Below are 14,116 nucleotides of genomic sequence, written 5' to 3' on the forward strand. Positions count from 1 at the left end.
TATGTATGATTATGCTAAACCTAATTTAACAGGAACTGAATCGAGTATAGTTAGGCCTGCTATTGCTGCAAATAATTTTGAACTAAAACCTAACATGATCTAAATGATACAACAGTTTGTTCAGTTTGATGGTTTGCAGGACAAGGATCCAAACACTCATTTGGTGAATTTTCTAGAGTTCTGCGACACTTTTAAAATCAATAGCGTTTTTGATGACACCATTCGCTTTCGGTTACTTCCTTTTTTTGAGGAATAAAGCTAAACAATGGTTAAACTTGTTACCACGATGGTCAATCACTACTTGGGAACAAATGACCGAAAAATTTTTACTTAAATATTTTTCGCTGGCTAAAACGGCTAAATTGAGGAATGATATCTCTTTTTTTGTGTAGATGGATCTAGAAACTTTTTATGATGCATGGGAGAGATACAAGGATTTATTGAGAAGATGCCCTCACCATGGGTTACCACTTTGGCTACAGGTTCAAACTTTTCACAATGGCCTGAATCCTTCGACTAGACAGATGATTGACGCAACTACTGGTGGGACTATCAATAATAAGACACCTGAAGAGGCTTATGAATTTATAGAAGAGATTTCACTAAATAATTGTCAGTGGCAAGTCATGAGGACAAAACCGACGAAAGTAGCCGACGTTTTTAACGTCAATTTGATCACTATACTTTCTAATCAAGTAGGACTTTTGAATAGAAAAATTGATGATTTACTTGGTTCTTCACAGGCTCATCCAGTAATGTAGTACGATGCAAATAGAGGTGGAACAACCAATTCAGAATACCCACCCTATGGCCACAACATGGAAAAGAGCAATTGAATTATATGGGTAATAATCCTCGACCTCAAAATAATCCTTATAGTAACACTTATAATGCAGGTTGGAGGAACCATCCTAACTTCTCGTGGAGTGGCCAAGGAAATCAAAGGCCACAACATCCCCTAGTTTTTCAACAACCACTGTACCAGCAGGAAAAGAAGCCGAACCTTGAAGAGATGCTAACGAAATTCATCTCAGTGTCAAAAACTCATTTTCAAAATACCGAAACAGCACTTAAGAATAAACAAGCGTTGATCCAAGGGCTCGAAACTTAGATAGGCCAGCTTGCTAAACTGATTTCAAAAAGACCACCAAGAAGTCTACCCAGTAACACCGAACCCAATCCAAAAGAGCATGTGAAAGTAGTTACACTAAGGAGTAGGAAAGTGTTAGCTGAATCTGAAAAGAAGCTACCACAAGAAGTTGACAGAAACGAAGGAGAGGAAGTAAAACCCGAAAACAATGACAGTCCAATGCCAAAGGAATATAAACCACCAATCCCATATCCAGCAAAGTTAAAGAAAGACCGCATAGATGCACAATTCGGTAAATTTCTTGAACTTTTTAAACAACTGCATATTAACTTACCTTTTGTTGAAGCTATATCGCAGATGCCTATATATACAAAATTTTTAAAGGAGCTTTTAACAAACAAAAGGAAATTTGAAGACCTATCTACAGTGGAACTTAATGAGGAGTGCTCAGTCATACTCCAAAATAAACTACCAACCAAACTGAAAGATCCATGAAGTTTTACTATTTCTTGCTTAATTTATAGTTTGAATGTTGATAAGACACTAGTTGTTTTAGGCGCTCGTATTAATTTGATGCCATATAAAATGTTTAAACAACATGGTCTTGGGGAACCAAAATCCACTAGGATGAGTATTCAACTAGTTGATAGATCTGTTAAATATCCTAGGGGTATTATAAAGGATGTACTTGTAAAAGTAGATAAATTTATATTCACTATTCATTTCATTGTGCTTGACATGGATGAAGATGTTGAAGTGCCTTTAATCTTAGGTCGTTCATTTTTAGCCGTTGCTAGGGCTATTATTAATGTAGGTAATGGTAAATTGGTACTTAGATTAGGTGACGAAGAGATTATTTTTAAAATTTATGATGCCATGAGAGTTTTTAGGGAACAGGATGACTCATGTTATTTTATTGACTCTATTAATCATGTTACTCAAGATTCTTTTCAGGAAATCGTACATAAGGACACGTTGGAACTATGTCTTGCCCAAGGAGAGGAGGTAGATGATGATGATTCTGAGATAGGTAAGATAAAAGCTGAACTAAATTCCAATGAACCTTCCCCAAGACAAGCAGAATATGAGGGTATTAAGGTAAACAATGAACTTAAGCAAAAACCCTCTATTGAAGAACCTCCCAAACTGTAACTTAAACAATCACCAAATCACTTGGAATACGCATTCCTTGGAAATAATTTTACATTACCAGTGATTATTGCTTCTAACTTGTAACCCAAAGAGAAAGAGAAATTGCTCCAAGTATTAAGAGAACATAAAAGAGCCATAGCTTGGAAAATTTCTAACATTAAAGGGATCAGCGCTTCTTTTTGCACCTACAAAATTTTAATGGAAGATGATTATAAGCCAGAAGACTGAACCCCAACATGTAAGAAGTTGTTAAATCTGAGGTAATTAAATCTGAGGTAATTAAACTTCTAGATGCTGGAATAATTTATCCTATTTTTGACAGTTCTTGGGTAAGTCCAGTATAGGTTACTCCTAAGAAAGGAGGCATGACTGTTGTAGCTAATGAGAAGAATGAATTAATCCCAACAAGGACAGTCATAGGTTGGAGAGTTTGCATTGATTATAGGAAGCTGAATGACACCACGAGAAAAGATCACTTCCCTCTTCCATTCATTGACCAAATGTTGGAAAGATTATCTGGGCACATGTACTATTGCCTTTTAGACTGACTCTCTTGTTATTTTCAAATCCCAATAGCTCCTGAAGATCAAGAAAAGAGGACATTCACATGTCCATACGGTACGTTTGCTTATCGTAGAATGCCTTTTGGATTATGTAATGCTCTTGCTACTTTTCAGTGCTGCATGATGGCCATTTTTGACGAATTCGTAGAAGACATCATGGAGGTATTTATGGATGATTTCTCGGTATTCGGTAAATCTTTCCATCTTTGCCTTAAAAATTTGAAACGAGTTTTAATAAGTTGTGAGGAAACGAACCTTGTACTTAACTGGGAAAAATGTCACTTTATGGTTCAAGAAGGTATTGTGTTAGGACATAAAATTTCTGGTAAAGGGATTGAGGTTGATAAATCTAAAATTGAAACCATTGAAAAACTACCTCCCCCTTCGGTTAAGGCTATTACAAGCTTTTTAGGACATGCTGGGCTTTATAGAAGATTTATTAAAGGCTTTTCTAAAATAACTAAGCCTTTGACTAAATTACTAGAAAAAGATGTGCCTTTTAATTTCGATCAGGAATGTTTAGAGGCATTTAATACTTTAAAGGATAAATTGATTAATGCTCCAATTATAATTGCTCCTGATTGGAATTTACCTTTCAAACTAATGTACGATACGAGTGATTTTGCAATAGGTGCAATTTTGGGACAACGAAGAGACAAGCATTTTCAACCTATCTATTATGCTAGTAAAACTTTGACAGTCGCACAAGAAAACTACACCACCACGGAGAAAGAGTTGCTAGCTGTGGTTTTTCCATTCGATAAATTTAGGCCATATCTAATATTGTCTAGAGTTGTTGTTTATACTGACCATTCTGCTCTTTTCTACCTTTTAACTAAGACTGATGCAAAACCTCGACTTATTCAATGGATTCTGTTATTGCAGGAATTTGACTTGGAGATTCAGGATAAGAAAGGAGCTGAAAATCTCGCGGCTGATCATCTTTCCATGCTTGAAAATTAAAGTATCAAAGAGCTAGATGAAGTTGAAATAAATGATTCATTTCCTGAAGAACAATTTTTTGCTATATCTGATTCTGAGGTACCTTGGTTTGCAAACATTTCTAATTTTTTAGCCACTAACATTATCCCAAAAGTGTTGACCCATCAGCAAAAGAAGCGATTCTTTACCGATGTGAAAAACTACTTTTGGGAAGACCTTTTCCTTTTCCATATATGTGCAGATCAAATCATTAGGAGATGCGTTACAAGGTCAGAAGCATTGAATATCTTGGAACATTGCCACTTAGGACCAACTAGAGGACATTACAGTGGAAATAGAACCGCAAATAAAATACTCAAATCAGGTTTTTTATTGGCCTACACTTTCTAAGGATGCCAACAGGTATGTTGCTACTTGCGATAAATGCCAACGAACAGGTAATATCTCTAAATGTGATGAAATGCCCCAAACCTACATGCTCTGGTGTGAAATATTTGATATATGGGGTATTGATTTCATGGGTCCATTCCCCAGCTCATTTGGGAATAAATACATATTAGTAGCCGTTGATTATATGTCTAAATGGGTGGAAGCCCAAGCTTTACCTACTAATGATGCTAGAGTGGTAGAGCGATTCCTTAAGAAACTCTTTTCTCGATGTGGAACACCCAGAGCAATTATCAGTGATAAGGGTACTCATTTTTGTAACACCCAATTTGGTAAGACCCTTAAGAAATACGGAGTTCACCATATAACAACTACCCTCTATCACCCTCAAACTAGTGGACAAGTCAAAGTAGCAAACCGAGAGCTCAAATGTATCCTAGAAAAGATAGTAGAATCAAATAGGAAGGATTGGGCGATGAAAGTAGATGATGCTTTATGGGCTTATAGAACTGCTTTTAAGACCCCCATAGGAACATCCCCTTACAGACTTGTTTATGGAAAAAGTTGTCATCTACCGTTTGAGTTAGAACACAAGGCATTCTCGGCTATAAAATTTCTAAACTTTGATCCCAAACTTGCAGGTGAAAACAAGTTGATACAGTTGAACAAGTTAGATGAGTGGCGAACCAATGCATATGAATATTCACGCCTATACAAGGAAGCAACGAAGTGCCACCATAACGCTCGTTTGAGGCAACGCAAGCAATTTGAAGTTGGAGATCTTGTCTTCTTATATAACTCGAGGCTCAAATTATTTCCTAGAAAGATTAAATCACGATGGTCAGGTCCTTTCGTAGTCCAAACTGTGTTTCCATATGGCACAGTAGAGGTAAGTCATCCATCACAAGGCATTTTCAAGGTAAATGGACATCATTTCAAACTTTATAATGGTGAGAATTTTAAAGACGATAAAGAGGAGCTACGGCTCCACGAACTTACTTGAATATACCCACAAGGTAGAGTCGAGCTTAGACTCTAAATAAGCGCTTCTCGGGAGGCAACCTGAGCACTAACGGTGTTGATTTCTTTAAATTTTAGTTTTTAACATCTAAATCATTAACTGAGTCCTTGAACACAAGTTTTCCAAATCCACATGGCCAGGCACACGGGCGTGCCTTAGTCCGTGCTCATACCACGGGTGGCGACACGGCCGTGCGATATGGCGGTGTGAAAATAGAGCAAAATTTTTCCCAAAACACGAGATTTGATAAGTTGCCACGGCCGTGTGACATGGCCGTGGGCAATCCTGCCGCATGCTCGTGCCCACCATCCATGGTTAAAACTATCAAAATAACACGGGCGTGCGCATACATACATGGGCGTGGGAGAAGTGAATGAAGTAGGACATGGCGTGCAACACGTCCGTGTCTATATGCCGTGGTAGAAACTAAGAAATTAACACGGGCGTGCGACACGCCCGTCCCCACCACCCGTGGTCGAAACTATCAAAATAACATGACCGAGCAACACAGCCGTATACACGAACGCGCCCAAATTTGAAAAGCACAAAACACACGGGCTGAAATAAGGGCACACGGGCGTGCCCCACGGCCGTGTGCCCTAATATCTTTATAAACCCCTACTATTCATCTTTTATTTATATTTATTTTTATCTTTATTTATCTTTTTAACTTACTTTTTATCCTATTTATCTTTAATACTATTTTTACTTGATCTTTAGGTTTTACAATTTATATTAAGCAATTTATGTTTTTGGCCATTTTGTTAAGAGTTATCGAAGTTATTACTTAGGAATTTGCAACTCCACCGGAAAAGGTCCTCCACGACTGCCATGCCCGGCTCGACCACGACTATAGCTATCACTAATTATAATATTATTTTGGCGCAGCACTTGTGGACTAACAACCTTTACCACCGCCGGAGTATCCTCCTCCAAATCTCACCCTTGACTTAGCCGATTACTTTCCATGACTCCAATTCAAAGATTCCATTTAACATTTAGGAAGTTTCACTTTTCTCCCTATCTTATGATCTTATATCTATATTTTTTAGTAAATCTATCTTTGTACATTGAGGACAATGTACATTTTAAGTGTGGAGGGGGGTTATTTATATCATTATCAGAAAAATCCCTGAATTTTGTCTTATTCTCACGTGAATCACTCATATCACTATTAGAAGGAATTTTGATTAATTTATGATTTTTATTGATATTTCTTTAATTAAAACATAGGCATTTATGCATTGATTGTTTAAACTTTAAGGAATTAGAGAATTAAGCATGATAAGTTGATTTTTGAGAATTTAAAAAAAATCTTTAGGTTATTTCCCCAAGTTTAGGTATTATCTTGAAGTCGAAATTCATAGGATTAACATCAAAAAACCAAAATTTTTGTGAGATCTTGAGCTTTTAGAGCATATATTATTTCTTTCATACTCACTTTTATTTTTGCTATGAGTGCATCAATATTGATTTGTTATTCTAGAACTTGCTTCAATTATGCATGTCAAGACCACACTATTGATTCGATATGTCGAGATGATAAAGGCACGTAGGTTTAACCCACTCACTCCATAAAAGTCTACCTTCATAATTAACCCTTAGTGAACCCCCTTGAGCCTAACAAGACATTCATTGATTTACCCTCAATATTAACCCATAACTCATTATTGTTGAAATCCCCTCAATTAATATGATCCCTATTTTTGTCGAGATTTGATTTGAACAAATTGTTTAGCTATGTTTTATTTTTGATAGTTAGCAAAGTTCTATGTTACTTGATTTGTTCTTAAAAAAAATGAACGAAGTTACTGCAATTGAAATTAGTCGTCTAGTATATTACGAAATTATGTAATGCTTGGTTTAAAACGATGTTAACCATGAAGAAAAACTCAATTCTAGGATAATCTAATTAGGAATTTAATTTGTCAGCTTTAGTATTTTTCTAGTTAGGTAATTTTTCAATTCAATCTCGATTCTAACCTTCTCTTTCAGCTTGTGACCACACCCCCTAACCAAAGCCACATTACAACCCTCTAAAGACCTTTTGATTGATGCATCATCTCAATATATAGTGGTGGAGATTTGATTTTCACGCAAGCCTATGGTAATAACTTTTCATATTGACTGATGAGTGCTAAATTTGTTGTCCTTAAACACCTCAAGTGATTTGAGTGAATCTTTAGTGAGGATGTTGAATTATGTGATATTTTGAATCAAAGGTGATTACTTAGATCAGGGGAAACACCTATGTTTTCGTGATAAAATGCTCAACTTGGAATGTTTGAAACTTTGATGTTCTTTTAGTTGAATTATCAATGTATGATTACTTATGGATTATTTTGAGATATTATTGATAGGAATTATAAGTTGAGAAAAATGAATTCTTAATTGTGAATTGAGGATTTTGCTTGAGGACAAGCAAACGCTTAAGTGTGGGGGTATTTGATAAGTCTTAATTTATACATATTTTTATCCCATGCTTAGCACATTTATGGATGAGTTATCATTAGATTTTTGGAATTCGATGCTCCTAATCCTTTAATTTCATATTTTATACTCAGGTGAGTATAGGAGAGTAAAAAGAGCGAGAAACAGGCCAAAAACGGTGAAAATTGGTCTATGTGGGAAATCAACACGGCCTGGACTTCCTTACACGGGTAGACCACACGCCCGTGTCTTTTTAGCAGACTCTAACATGGCCTAAGCCACCTCACACGGCCGTGTCCCTGTCGAGCCCAAGTCTAGTTCTATTCGAAAAAGGCCACTTTTGAGGGTTTGGAAGCATTCTAAAGCCTATATAAACACCCTAGAAGGACACCTAGAAGGGGGACACGGAGTAGGAGGTAAGGAATTACTCGAGGAAAGCCAATCGATCCATCTCAAAAGCCGGATTCTTCTTCAAGACTAAAGATCTCCCTTCAATTTCCTTCAGGGATTTTTGGGTTTTCTTTATGTTTTGTTATCATTATTCTTCTGAGATGTTTTCTTTTACATATATGAACTAAATCCCCTAAATACCTAAGGGGGATGAAACTTAAGACGGATATTATTATTATTTTTTCAATTATATGATAAATACTTGATTTGTTCTTAATTATGTGTTCTTAATTCTTGCTTTAATATTCCAAGATATTAATTCAAGTATTGATGTGCTTATTTAGAGGAGCAAAAGTCTCTGTCTAAGAGTAGATCTAGCATAATTAAGCGGAGTTGATTGCAGCCCTAGACATAGGGCGACATAAATCTGTCGGATTAGGGTCAAACCTAATAAGGGAATCCATAGATCGAGTTAATGCAACACTGGAGGTTTTAATTAGAAAGAGATTTCAATTAATCAACCTAGTGTTAGATGTTGTTAGTCTCAAGAGAGATAATAATATAAATTAGGGATTTCTACGGATCGAGTCAAGTGAATAAATCGTCTAGTTCAGAGTTAAATAACAAGTGAAGTCTAGGTGGATTGGTAACAGTACGATTTAGGGCCAAAATAGAATAGTGGTTTTGAAACCACAAATTTTAGGTTAAAAAAAATTATTTTGATTAAGTTTTAGTGTTTATATTATGGTTGCATAATCGTGTGAAAATTTCGTTGCAAAATTTTATCGATTGGGTGTTTAATTTGACGTTTAGAACTAAATTGAAATAGGTGAAAAATGTGTGTGTTCTTGTTCATAAAGTACTTGATTGAAATGGGGGTTTTAAGTAGAGGTCCTTAAATGGCAATTAGACCATTATACTTTATATGGACAAAAATTTGGACATGGATGGAATTTTTAGAAAGTTTAGTAGTTTAGGTATTTAGGTCATTTGCATAATAAATGAAATAAAATGGGAAAAATAACACAAAAATGTGTTCATCTTCATTTAGCTTCGCCGAAACTTGCATGTTCTCCATAGCTAGGGTTTGTTTCAAGCTTTCAAGTTCAATAGTAAGTGCATTCAAGCCCCGTTTTTAATGTTCTTTATAATTTTGAAATCCTCGTAGCTCGGTTTACCTATTTCTACCATTATTTCGAGTTAGGGTTTATGTTTAAAAATTTACCCATGAATGATATGCATGTATTTTGATGTTTGATGGTAGAATATGAATGTTTTAGGTTAGGAGAACGATCTTTTCTAAGCAATTTTTAGCGAAAATGAGCAAAACGGTATAATTGGTAAAAATACCTAATGCTCATAAGTGCATGTTAGAGTGAGAATTTGATGTTGTCATAGAAGAGAAAAATGAGCAGCATGTCATAAAACATAAGAATGAGGGCTGAAATTAAATTTCTGAGCCTAGGGGAAAAATCATAATTTTGTAAAAGTTAGGGGGCAAAAATGTAATTTTTCCATAATGTGATTTTTGGATTGAAATAAATAGTATGAGTATTAAATGAGCTAAATGTGTTGTTATAGATCAAGAAAGGCGTGAAATCGACCACGAACGGGGGAAGGAAAATGTTTTGGACTAAATTGCAAAATTTCCATATTTTGCACCGAGGTAAGTTTGTATGTAAATAATACATTAAATTCATTTACATTTTTATATTTCAGCCTATTATATATATTTTAGCTGATTTTGAAGCATAAATCGACTTTTGGAAGAATGGAAATAAGAATAGAGAGAAAAATCCCGGTTGAACATTCAGAAAGATTGAATAATATAGATGGAGCGTAGCTCGGTCACATGTATGGTGCTGAGTGCACATCATGTGTACAAGAGAGCTACGAGATACTATGTAGTAGCTAGGTCATCTGTGTGATACAAGATGTATCCCATGTAAACAAAAGAGCTACGGGAGAGATAAATGTAGCTAGGTCGCATGTGTGATTCCATGTAAAGGACACCATGTAGACAAGAGAGCTATGAGATAAATTGGCTAGGCCACATGGGTGGTACTAAGTGTTCACCATGTGCACAAGAGAGCCGAATTATATGAAATATGATGGTGGGGTTGTGTGTTGAAACCATCAAGTATAGAGGATTGATCCGAATTGTTCAACGGGATGGTTTTAAGGTGACATTGTAATCATGGACCTATACTTGTGATGTATGAAATGTGGTGAAGATGGATTGTGATATGCATGTTAAAATGAGGTTAATACAAAGAAAGTGTGAAAGAGTGAATTAACAATAATACTGTTTTGGACAGTCATAGTGACGTGAATTTGAAAAATCACAAAAAATAGTAGGAATTTAATTAGAGGCTGAATGAGATATGGAATTAAAGTTTAATGAGTCTATTCCCATGTAAAAGAAACAGAGCAAGTAAAGGAACTCTATATTTTGATATATTTATATTTGTGTGTGACTATACAGAATGACTATGTGATCCCCTGTTCTAATTTTGAAAAATCAGTAAAAATTGTAGAAAACAAATTAAGAAATATAGTTTATATGTATAAATTCCTTATTGAGTATAGTTTTAAATGAAACAGATTTCATGGATATTTGAATTGTGTACTGGGAGAAATTCAATTCGTAGTGAACAGAGGTCAGATCAGTCGAGCTGTATAACAGGGGAAACTTTAACTAATAAACTGTACTAATTGGCTAGACCAAAAATTCTAGAAAAATTTTGGTAAAAAGTAATATGAGTCTAGTTTCAGGAAAATTTTACGGATTTGAATTTTGAGTTTTTTAACTCGAGTTATGATTTATTTAGTGAATATGACGCAGGAGAGACAGCTTGACCAAAGTAGAGTAAATAGTAAAATTAAAAAGTAGATACACTTGAGTTATTGTGTAAACATATTAAATTCTTTATTCATTATTTATATACTTGCTTACTAAGCTATAAGCTTACTTTCTTTTCTCTCTTTTGTCTTATAGTGTCGTCCAGCTTGCACAAGAGTCAAGGATCGTTGAAGATCTGCCTACACTATCAATACTTTTGGGTATTTGAACTGAACATTTTGAATTATGGCATGTATAGTAGACTTAGTTATTTTGTTACGTGTCATAATTGTCTTGGTTTAAAATATTAATTATAGTATCTGACCGATTATTTTGTACGAAGCCTTTGAAATTAGCTAGTATTGTTAAAGGCATATGTTATAATGATTCATGATCTAATTGCATGCCATATTTTTGTCTCGGTTTTATTAAATAGTATGTACTATGATTTGTTAATACCTCGTATCCTGTTCCGGCGACGGATACAGGTAAGGGGTGTTACATTTAGTGGTATCAGAGCTATGGTTTAGTCGGTTCTCGGACTAATAAAGTATGTGTAAAAGTCTAGCTATACATGCCATAAATATACTGTGATAGTGTAGTGACTCCTGATTATTCTAAACTATGTTTTGTTTTAATATAGTAGTGGATCCTGAAGGAACTGCGGCTGATGATGCTGCTAGTAATGCGTCGGCTCCTGCACAAGGGACCGCGCCTGTAGAAAGTAGACTTGAGACAGGAAGATGAGGCCCGGGATGCCTTTCACCAAATGATGAACAATTGGTACACTGAGTTTATTTGAGCAAACCCAAATGCTCAACCTCCTCTACCCCTCCCATACCTCAGACGGTTCCTGTAACTGCTCAGGGCATAGATTTGGTAAGAATGAACAAGCCTCTGGTTGACAAGATTTGAAAACAAGGGGCTGAAGAGTTTAGAGCAAAGATTGATGATGATCTCGAGAAAGCAGAGTTCTGGCTTGAAAATTCTACCCGTGTATTTGATGAGCTCTCATGTACACCCGAGGAGTGCTTAAAGTGTGCTGTATCACTTTTGAGAGATTCAGCCTACCATTGGTGGAAGACTTTGGTAGCAATGGTGCCAAAAGAAAGGGTTACTTAGGATTTCTTCCAGGAAGAATTCAGAAAGAAATACATAAGTCAGTGATTTATTGATAAAAAACGGAAGGAGTTCCTTGAATTGATGCAGGGCAAGATGTCTGTGGCAGAGTATGAACGTGAATTTGTAAGACTCAGCAAGTATACCCAGGAATGTGTGTCCACCGAGGCCATTATGTGCAAAAGGTTTGAGGATGGGCTAAATAAGGACATTAAAGTGCTTGTGGGAATTTTGGAGCTGAAAGATTTTGTAGTATTGGTTGACCGAGCTCTTAAAGCCGAATAATTGAACAAAGAAAGAAGAAAAGCTGCTATTGAGGCTCGAGATGCCAGAAAGAGACCGATAAGCAAGTCATTTCAATCTCAATGAAAGAGGTCCAAAGAGACAAACCCTTGAATGATAGTTTCAGCTGGGGATTCACACAGAGATCGTGGTAGGGCATATTCGGGGTCTAAAGCTCAAGCTACTTCAGTGGCAAGTATGGGTATTGTGCGATCTAGAAAGCCCAAATGTCAACAATGTGGCGGGCAACATTATGGTGAGTGTTGGGGAAAGGAGCGAGCTTGTTTCAGGTGCGGTTCTCGCGAGCATTTTATCAAAAACTATCCGAAAAAACTTAAAGAAGAAAAATTTTAGAGTGCTAGACAGAGTACTACAGCTAGCAGAGGTAGACCATCGAGAAATAGTGGAAGTGGAGCTAGCAGTAAAACTATAATGAAAGATTCAGTGACGAGATCAGAAGCTAGAGCGTCTGCTAGAGCTTATGCCATACGTGCCCGAAAGGATGCATCATCTCCCGACGTGATTACTAGTACATTTTCTCTCTATGATGCTATTGCTATTGCATTGATTAATCCCGGGTCTACTCATTCCTATATTTGTATGAATTTAGTATCTAATAAGAAGTTGCCTGTTGAGTTTACTGAGTTTACGATTAAAGTGTCGAACCCCTTAGGCCAATATGTGCTAGTTGATAAGGTTTGCAAGAATTGCCCATTAATGATTCAAGGTCACTGTTTTCTGGCTAATCTGATGCTGTTACCATTTGATGAGTTTGATGTTATTTTGGGAATGGACTGGTTGACATTGTATGATGCCAAGGTAGATTGTAAACAGAAAACACTAGAGTTGAAATGTGAAAATGGTGAAATTCTATTGGTTGAAACAGATGAATCAAATAAATTGCCTATGGCGATTTCGTACATGTCTACACAAAAATACATGAGGAAAGGGTGTGACGCTTATCTGGCCTATGTAATGAATAATGAGATGTCTGAATTGAAGCTTGAATCAGTACCGATATCCTGTGAATTTCCAAATGTATTTCCAGAGGAATTACCTGGATTGCCTCCGAACAGAAAGATAGAGTTTGCCATTGATTTGTTGTCGGGGACTGCACCGATCTTGATTGCTCCATATAGAATGGCTCTGACTCAATTAAAAGAATTGAAGGCTCAGTTGCAAGAGTTAACAGAAAAGGGATTTGTGAGACCGAGTTTCTCTCCCTAGGGTGCTCCTGTATTGTTCGTAAAGAAGAAGGATGTCTCAATGAGGCTTTGCATTGATTACCGTCAGCTTAATAAGGTGACTATAAAGAACAAGTACCCGTTGCCGAGGATTGATGATTTATTCGATCAGTTAAAGGGGGCCACAGTGTTTTCAAAGATAGATTTGAGGTCCGGTTACTACCAGTTGAGAGTTAAGGAGTAGGATGTGCCGAAAACCGCCTTTAGGACAAGGTATGGACATTATGAGTTCCTTATGATGCCTTTCGGGTTAACAAATGCTCCAGCTATATTTATGGACTTGATGAACCGAATCTTTCGGCCATATTTAGATAAGTTTGTAGTAGTGTTTATAGATGACATTCTAATTTATTCTCGGGATGAGTCTGAGCACGCCGAACACTTGAGAACCATATTGCAGATCTTTAGAGAAAAGAAACTGTTTGCTAAGTTTAGTAAAAGTGAGTTTTGGCTTCGTGAAGTGGGACATATAGTCTCAGGTGATGGTATTCGGGTGGATCCGAGCAAGATTTCCGCGATCGTTGATTAGAAACCGCCAAAAAATGTATTCGAGGTTAGAAGCTTTTTAGGCTTGGCAGGGTATTATAGACGTTTTGTCAAAGGATTTTCGATGATTGCCTCTCCTATGACTAAGTTGCTGCAAAAGAATGTTAA

General features: G+C 36.3%; 1 non-coding gene across 1 annotated transcript; it reads right to left on the bottom strand.

Annotated features, from left to right (window-relative positions):
- Nucleotides 1-359: 359 nt before the first annotated feature.
- On the bottom strand, nt 360-466 carry LOC121205707 (small nucleolar RNA R71). The gene has a single exon (XR_005900783.1). It is a non-coding gene; the product is annotated as a small nucleolar RNA R71 (small nucleolar RNA).
- Nucleotides 467-14,116: the final 13,650 nt, after the last annotated feature.

Source organism: Gossypium hirsutum, chromosome A08, assembly GCF_007990345.1.
Source record: "Gossypium hirsutum isolate 1008001.06 chromosome A08, Gossypium_hirsutum_v2.1, whole genome shotgun sequence".
Lineage (NCBI taxonomy): Eukaryota > Viridiplantae > Streptophyta > Magnoliopsida > Malvales > Malvaceae > Gossypium > Gossypium hirsutum.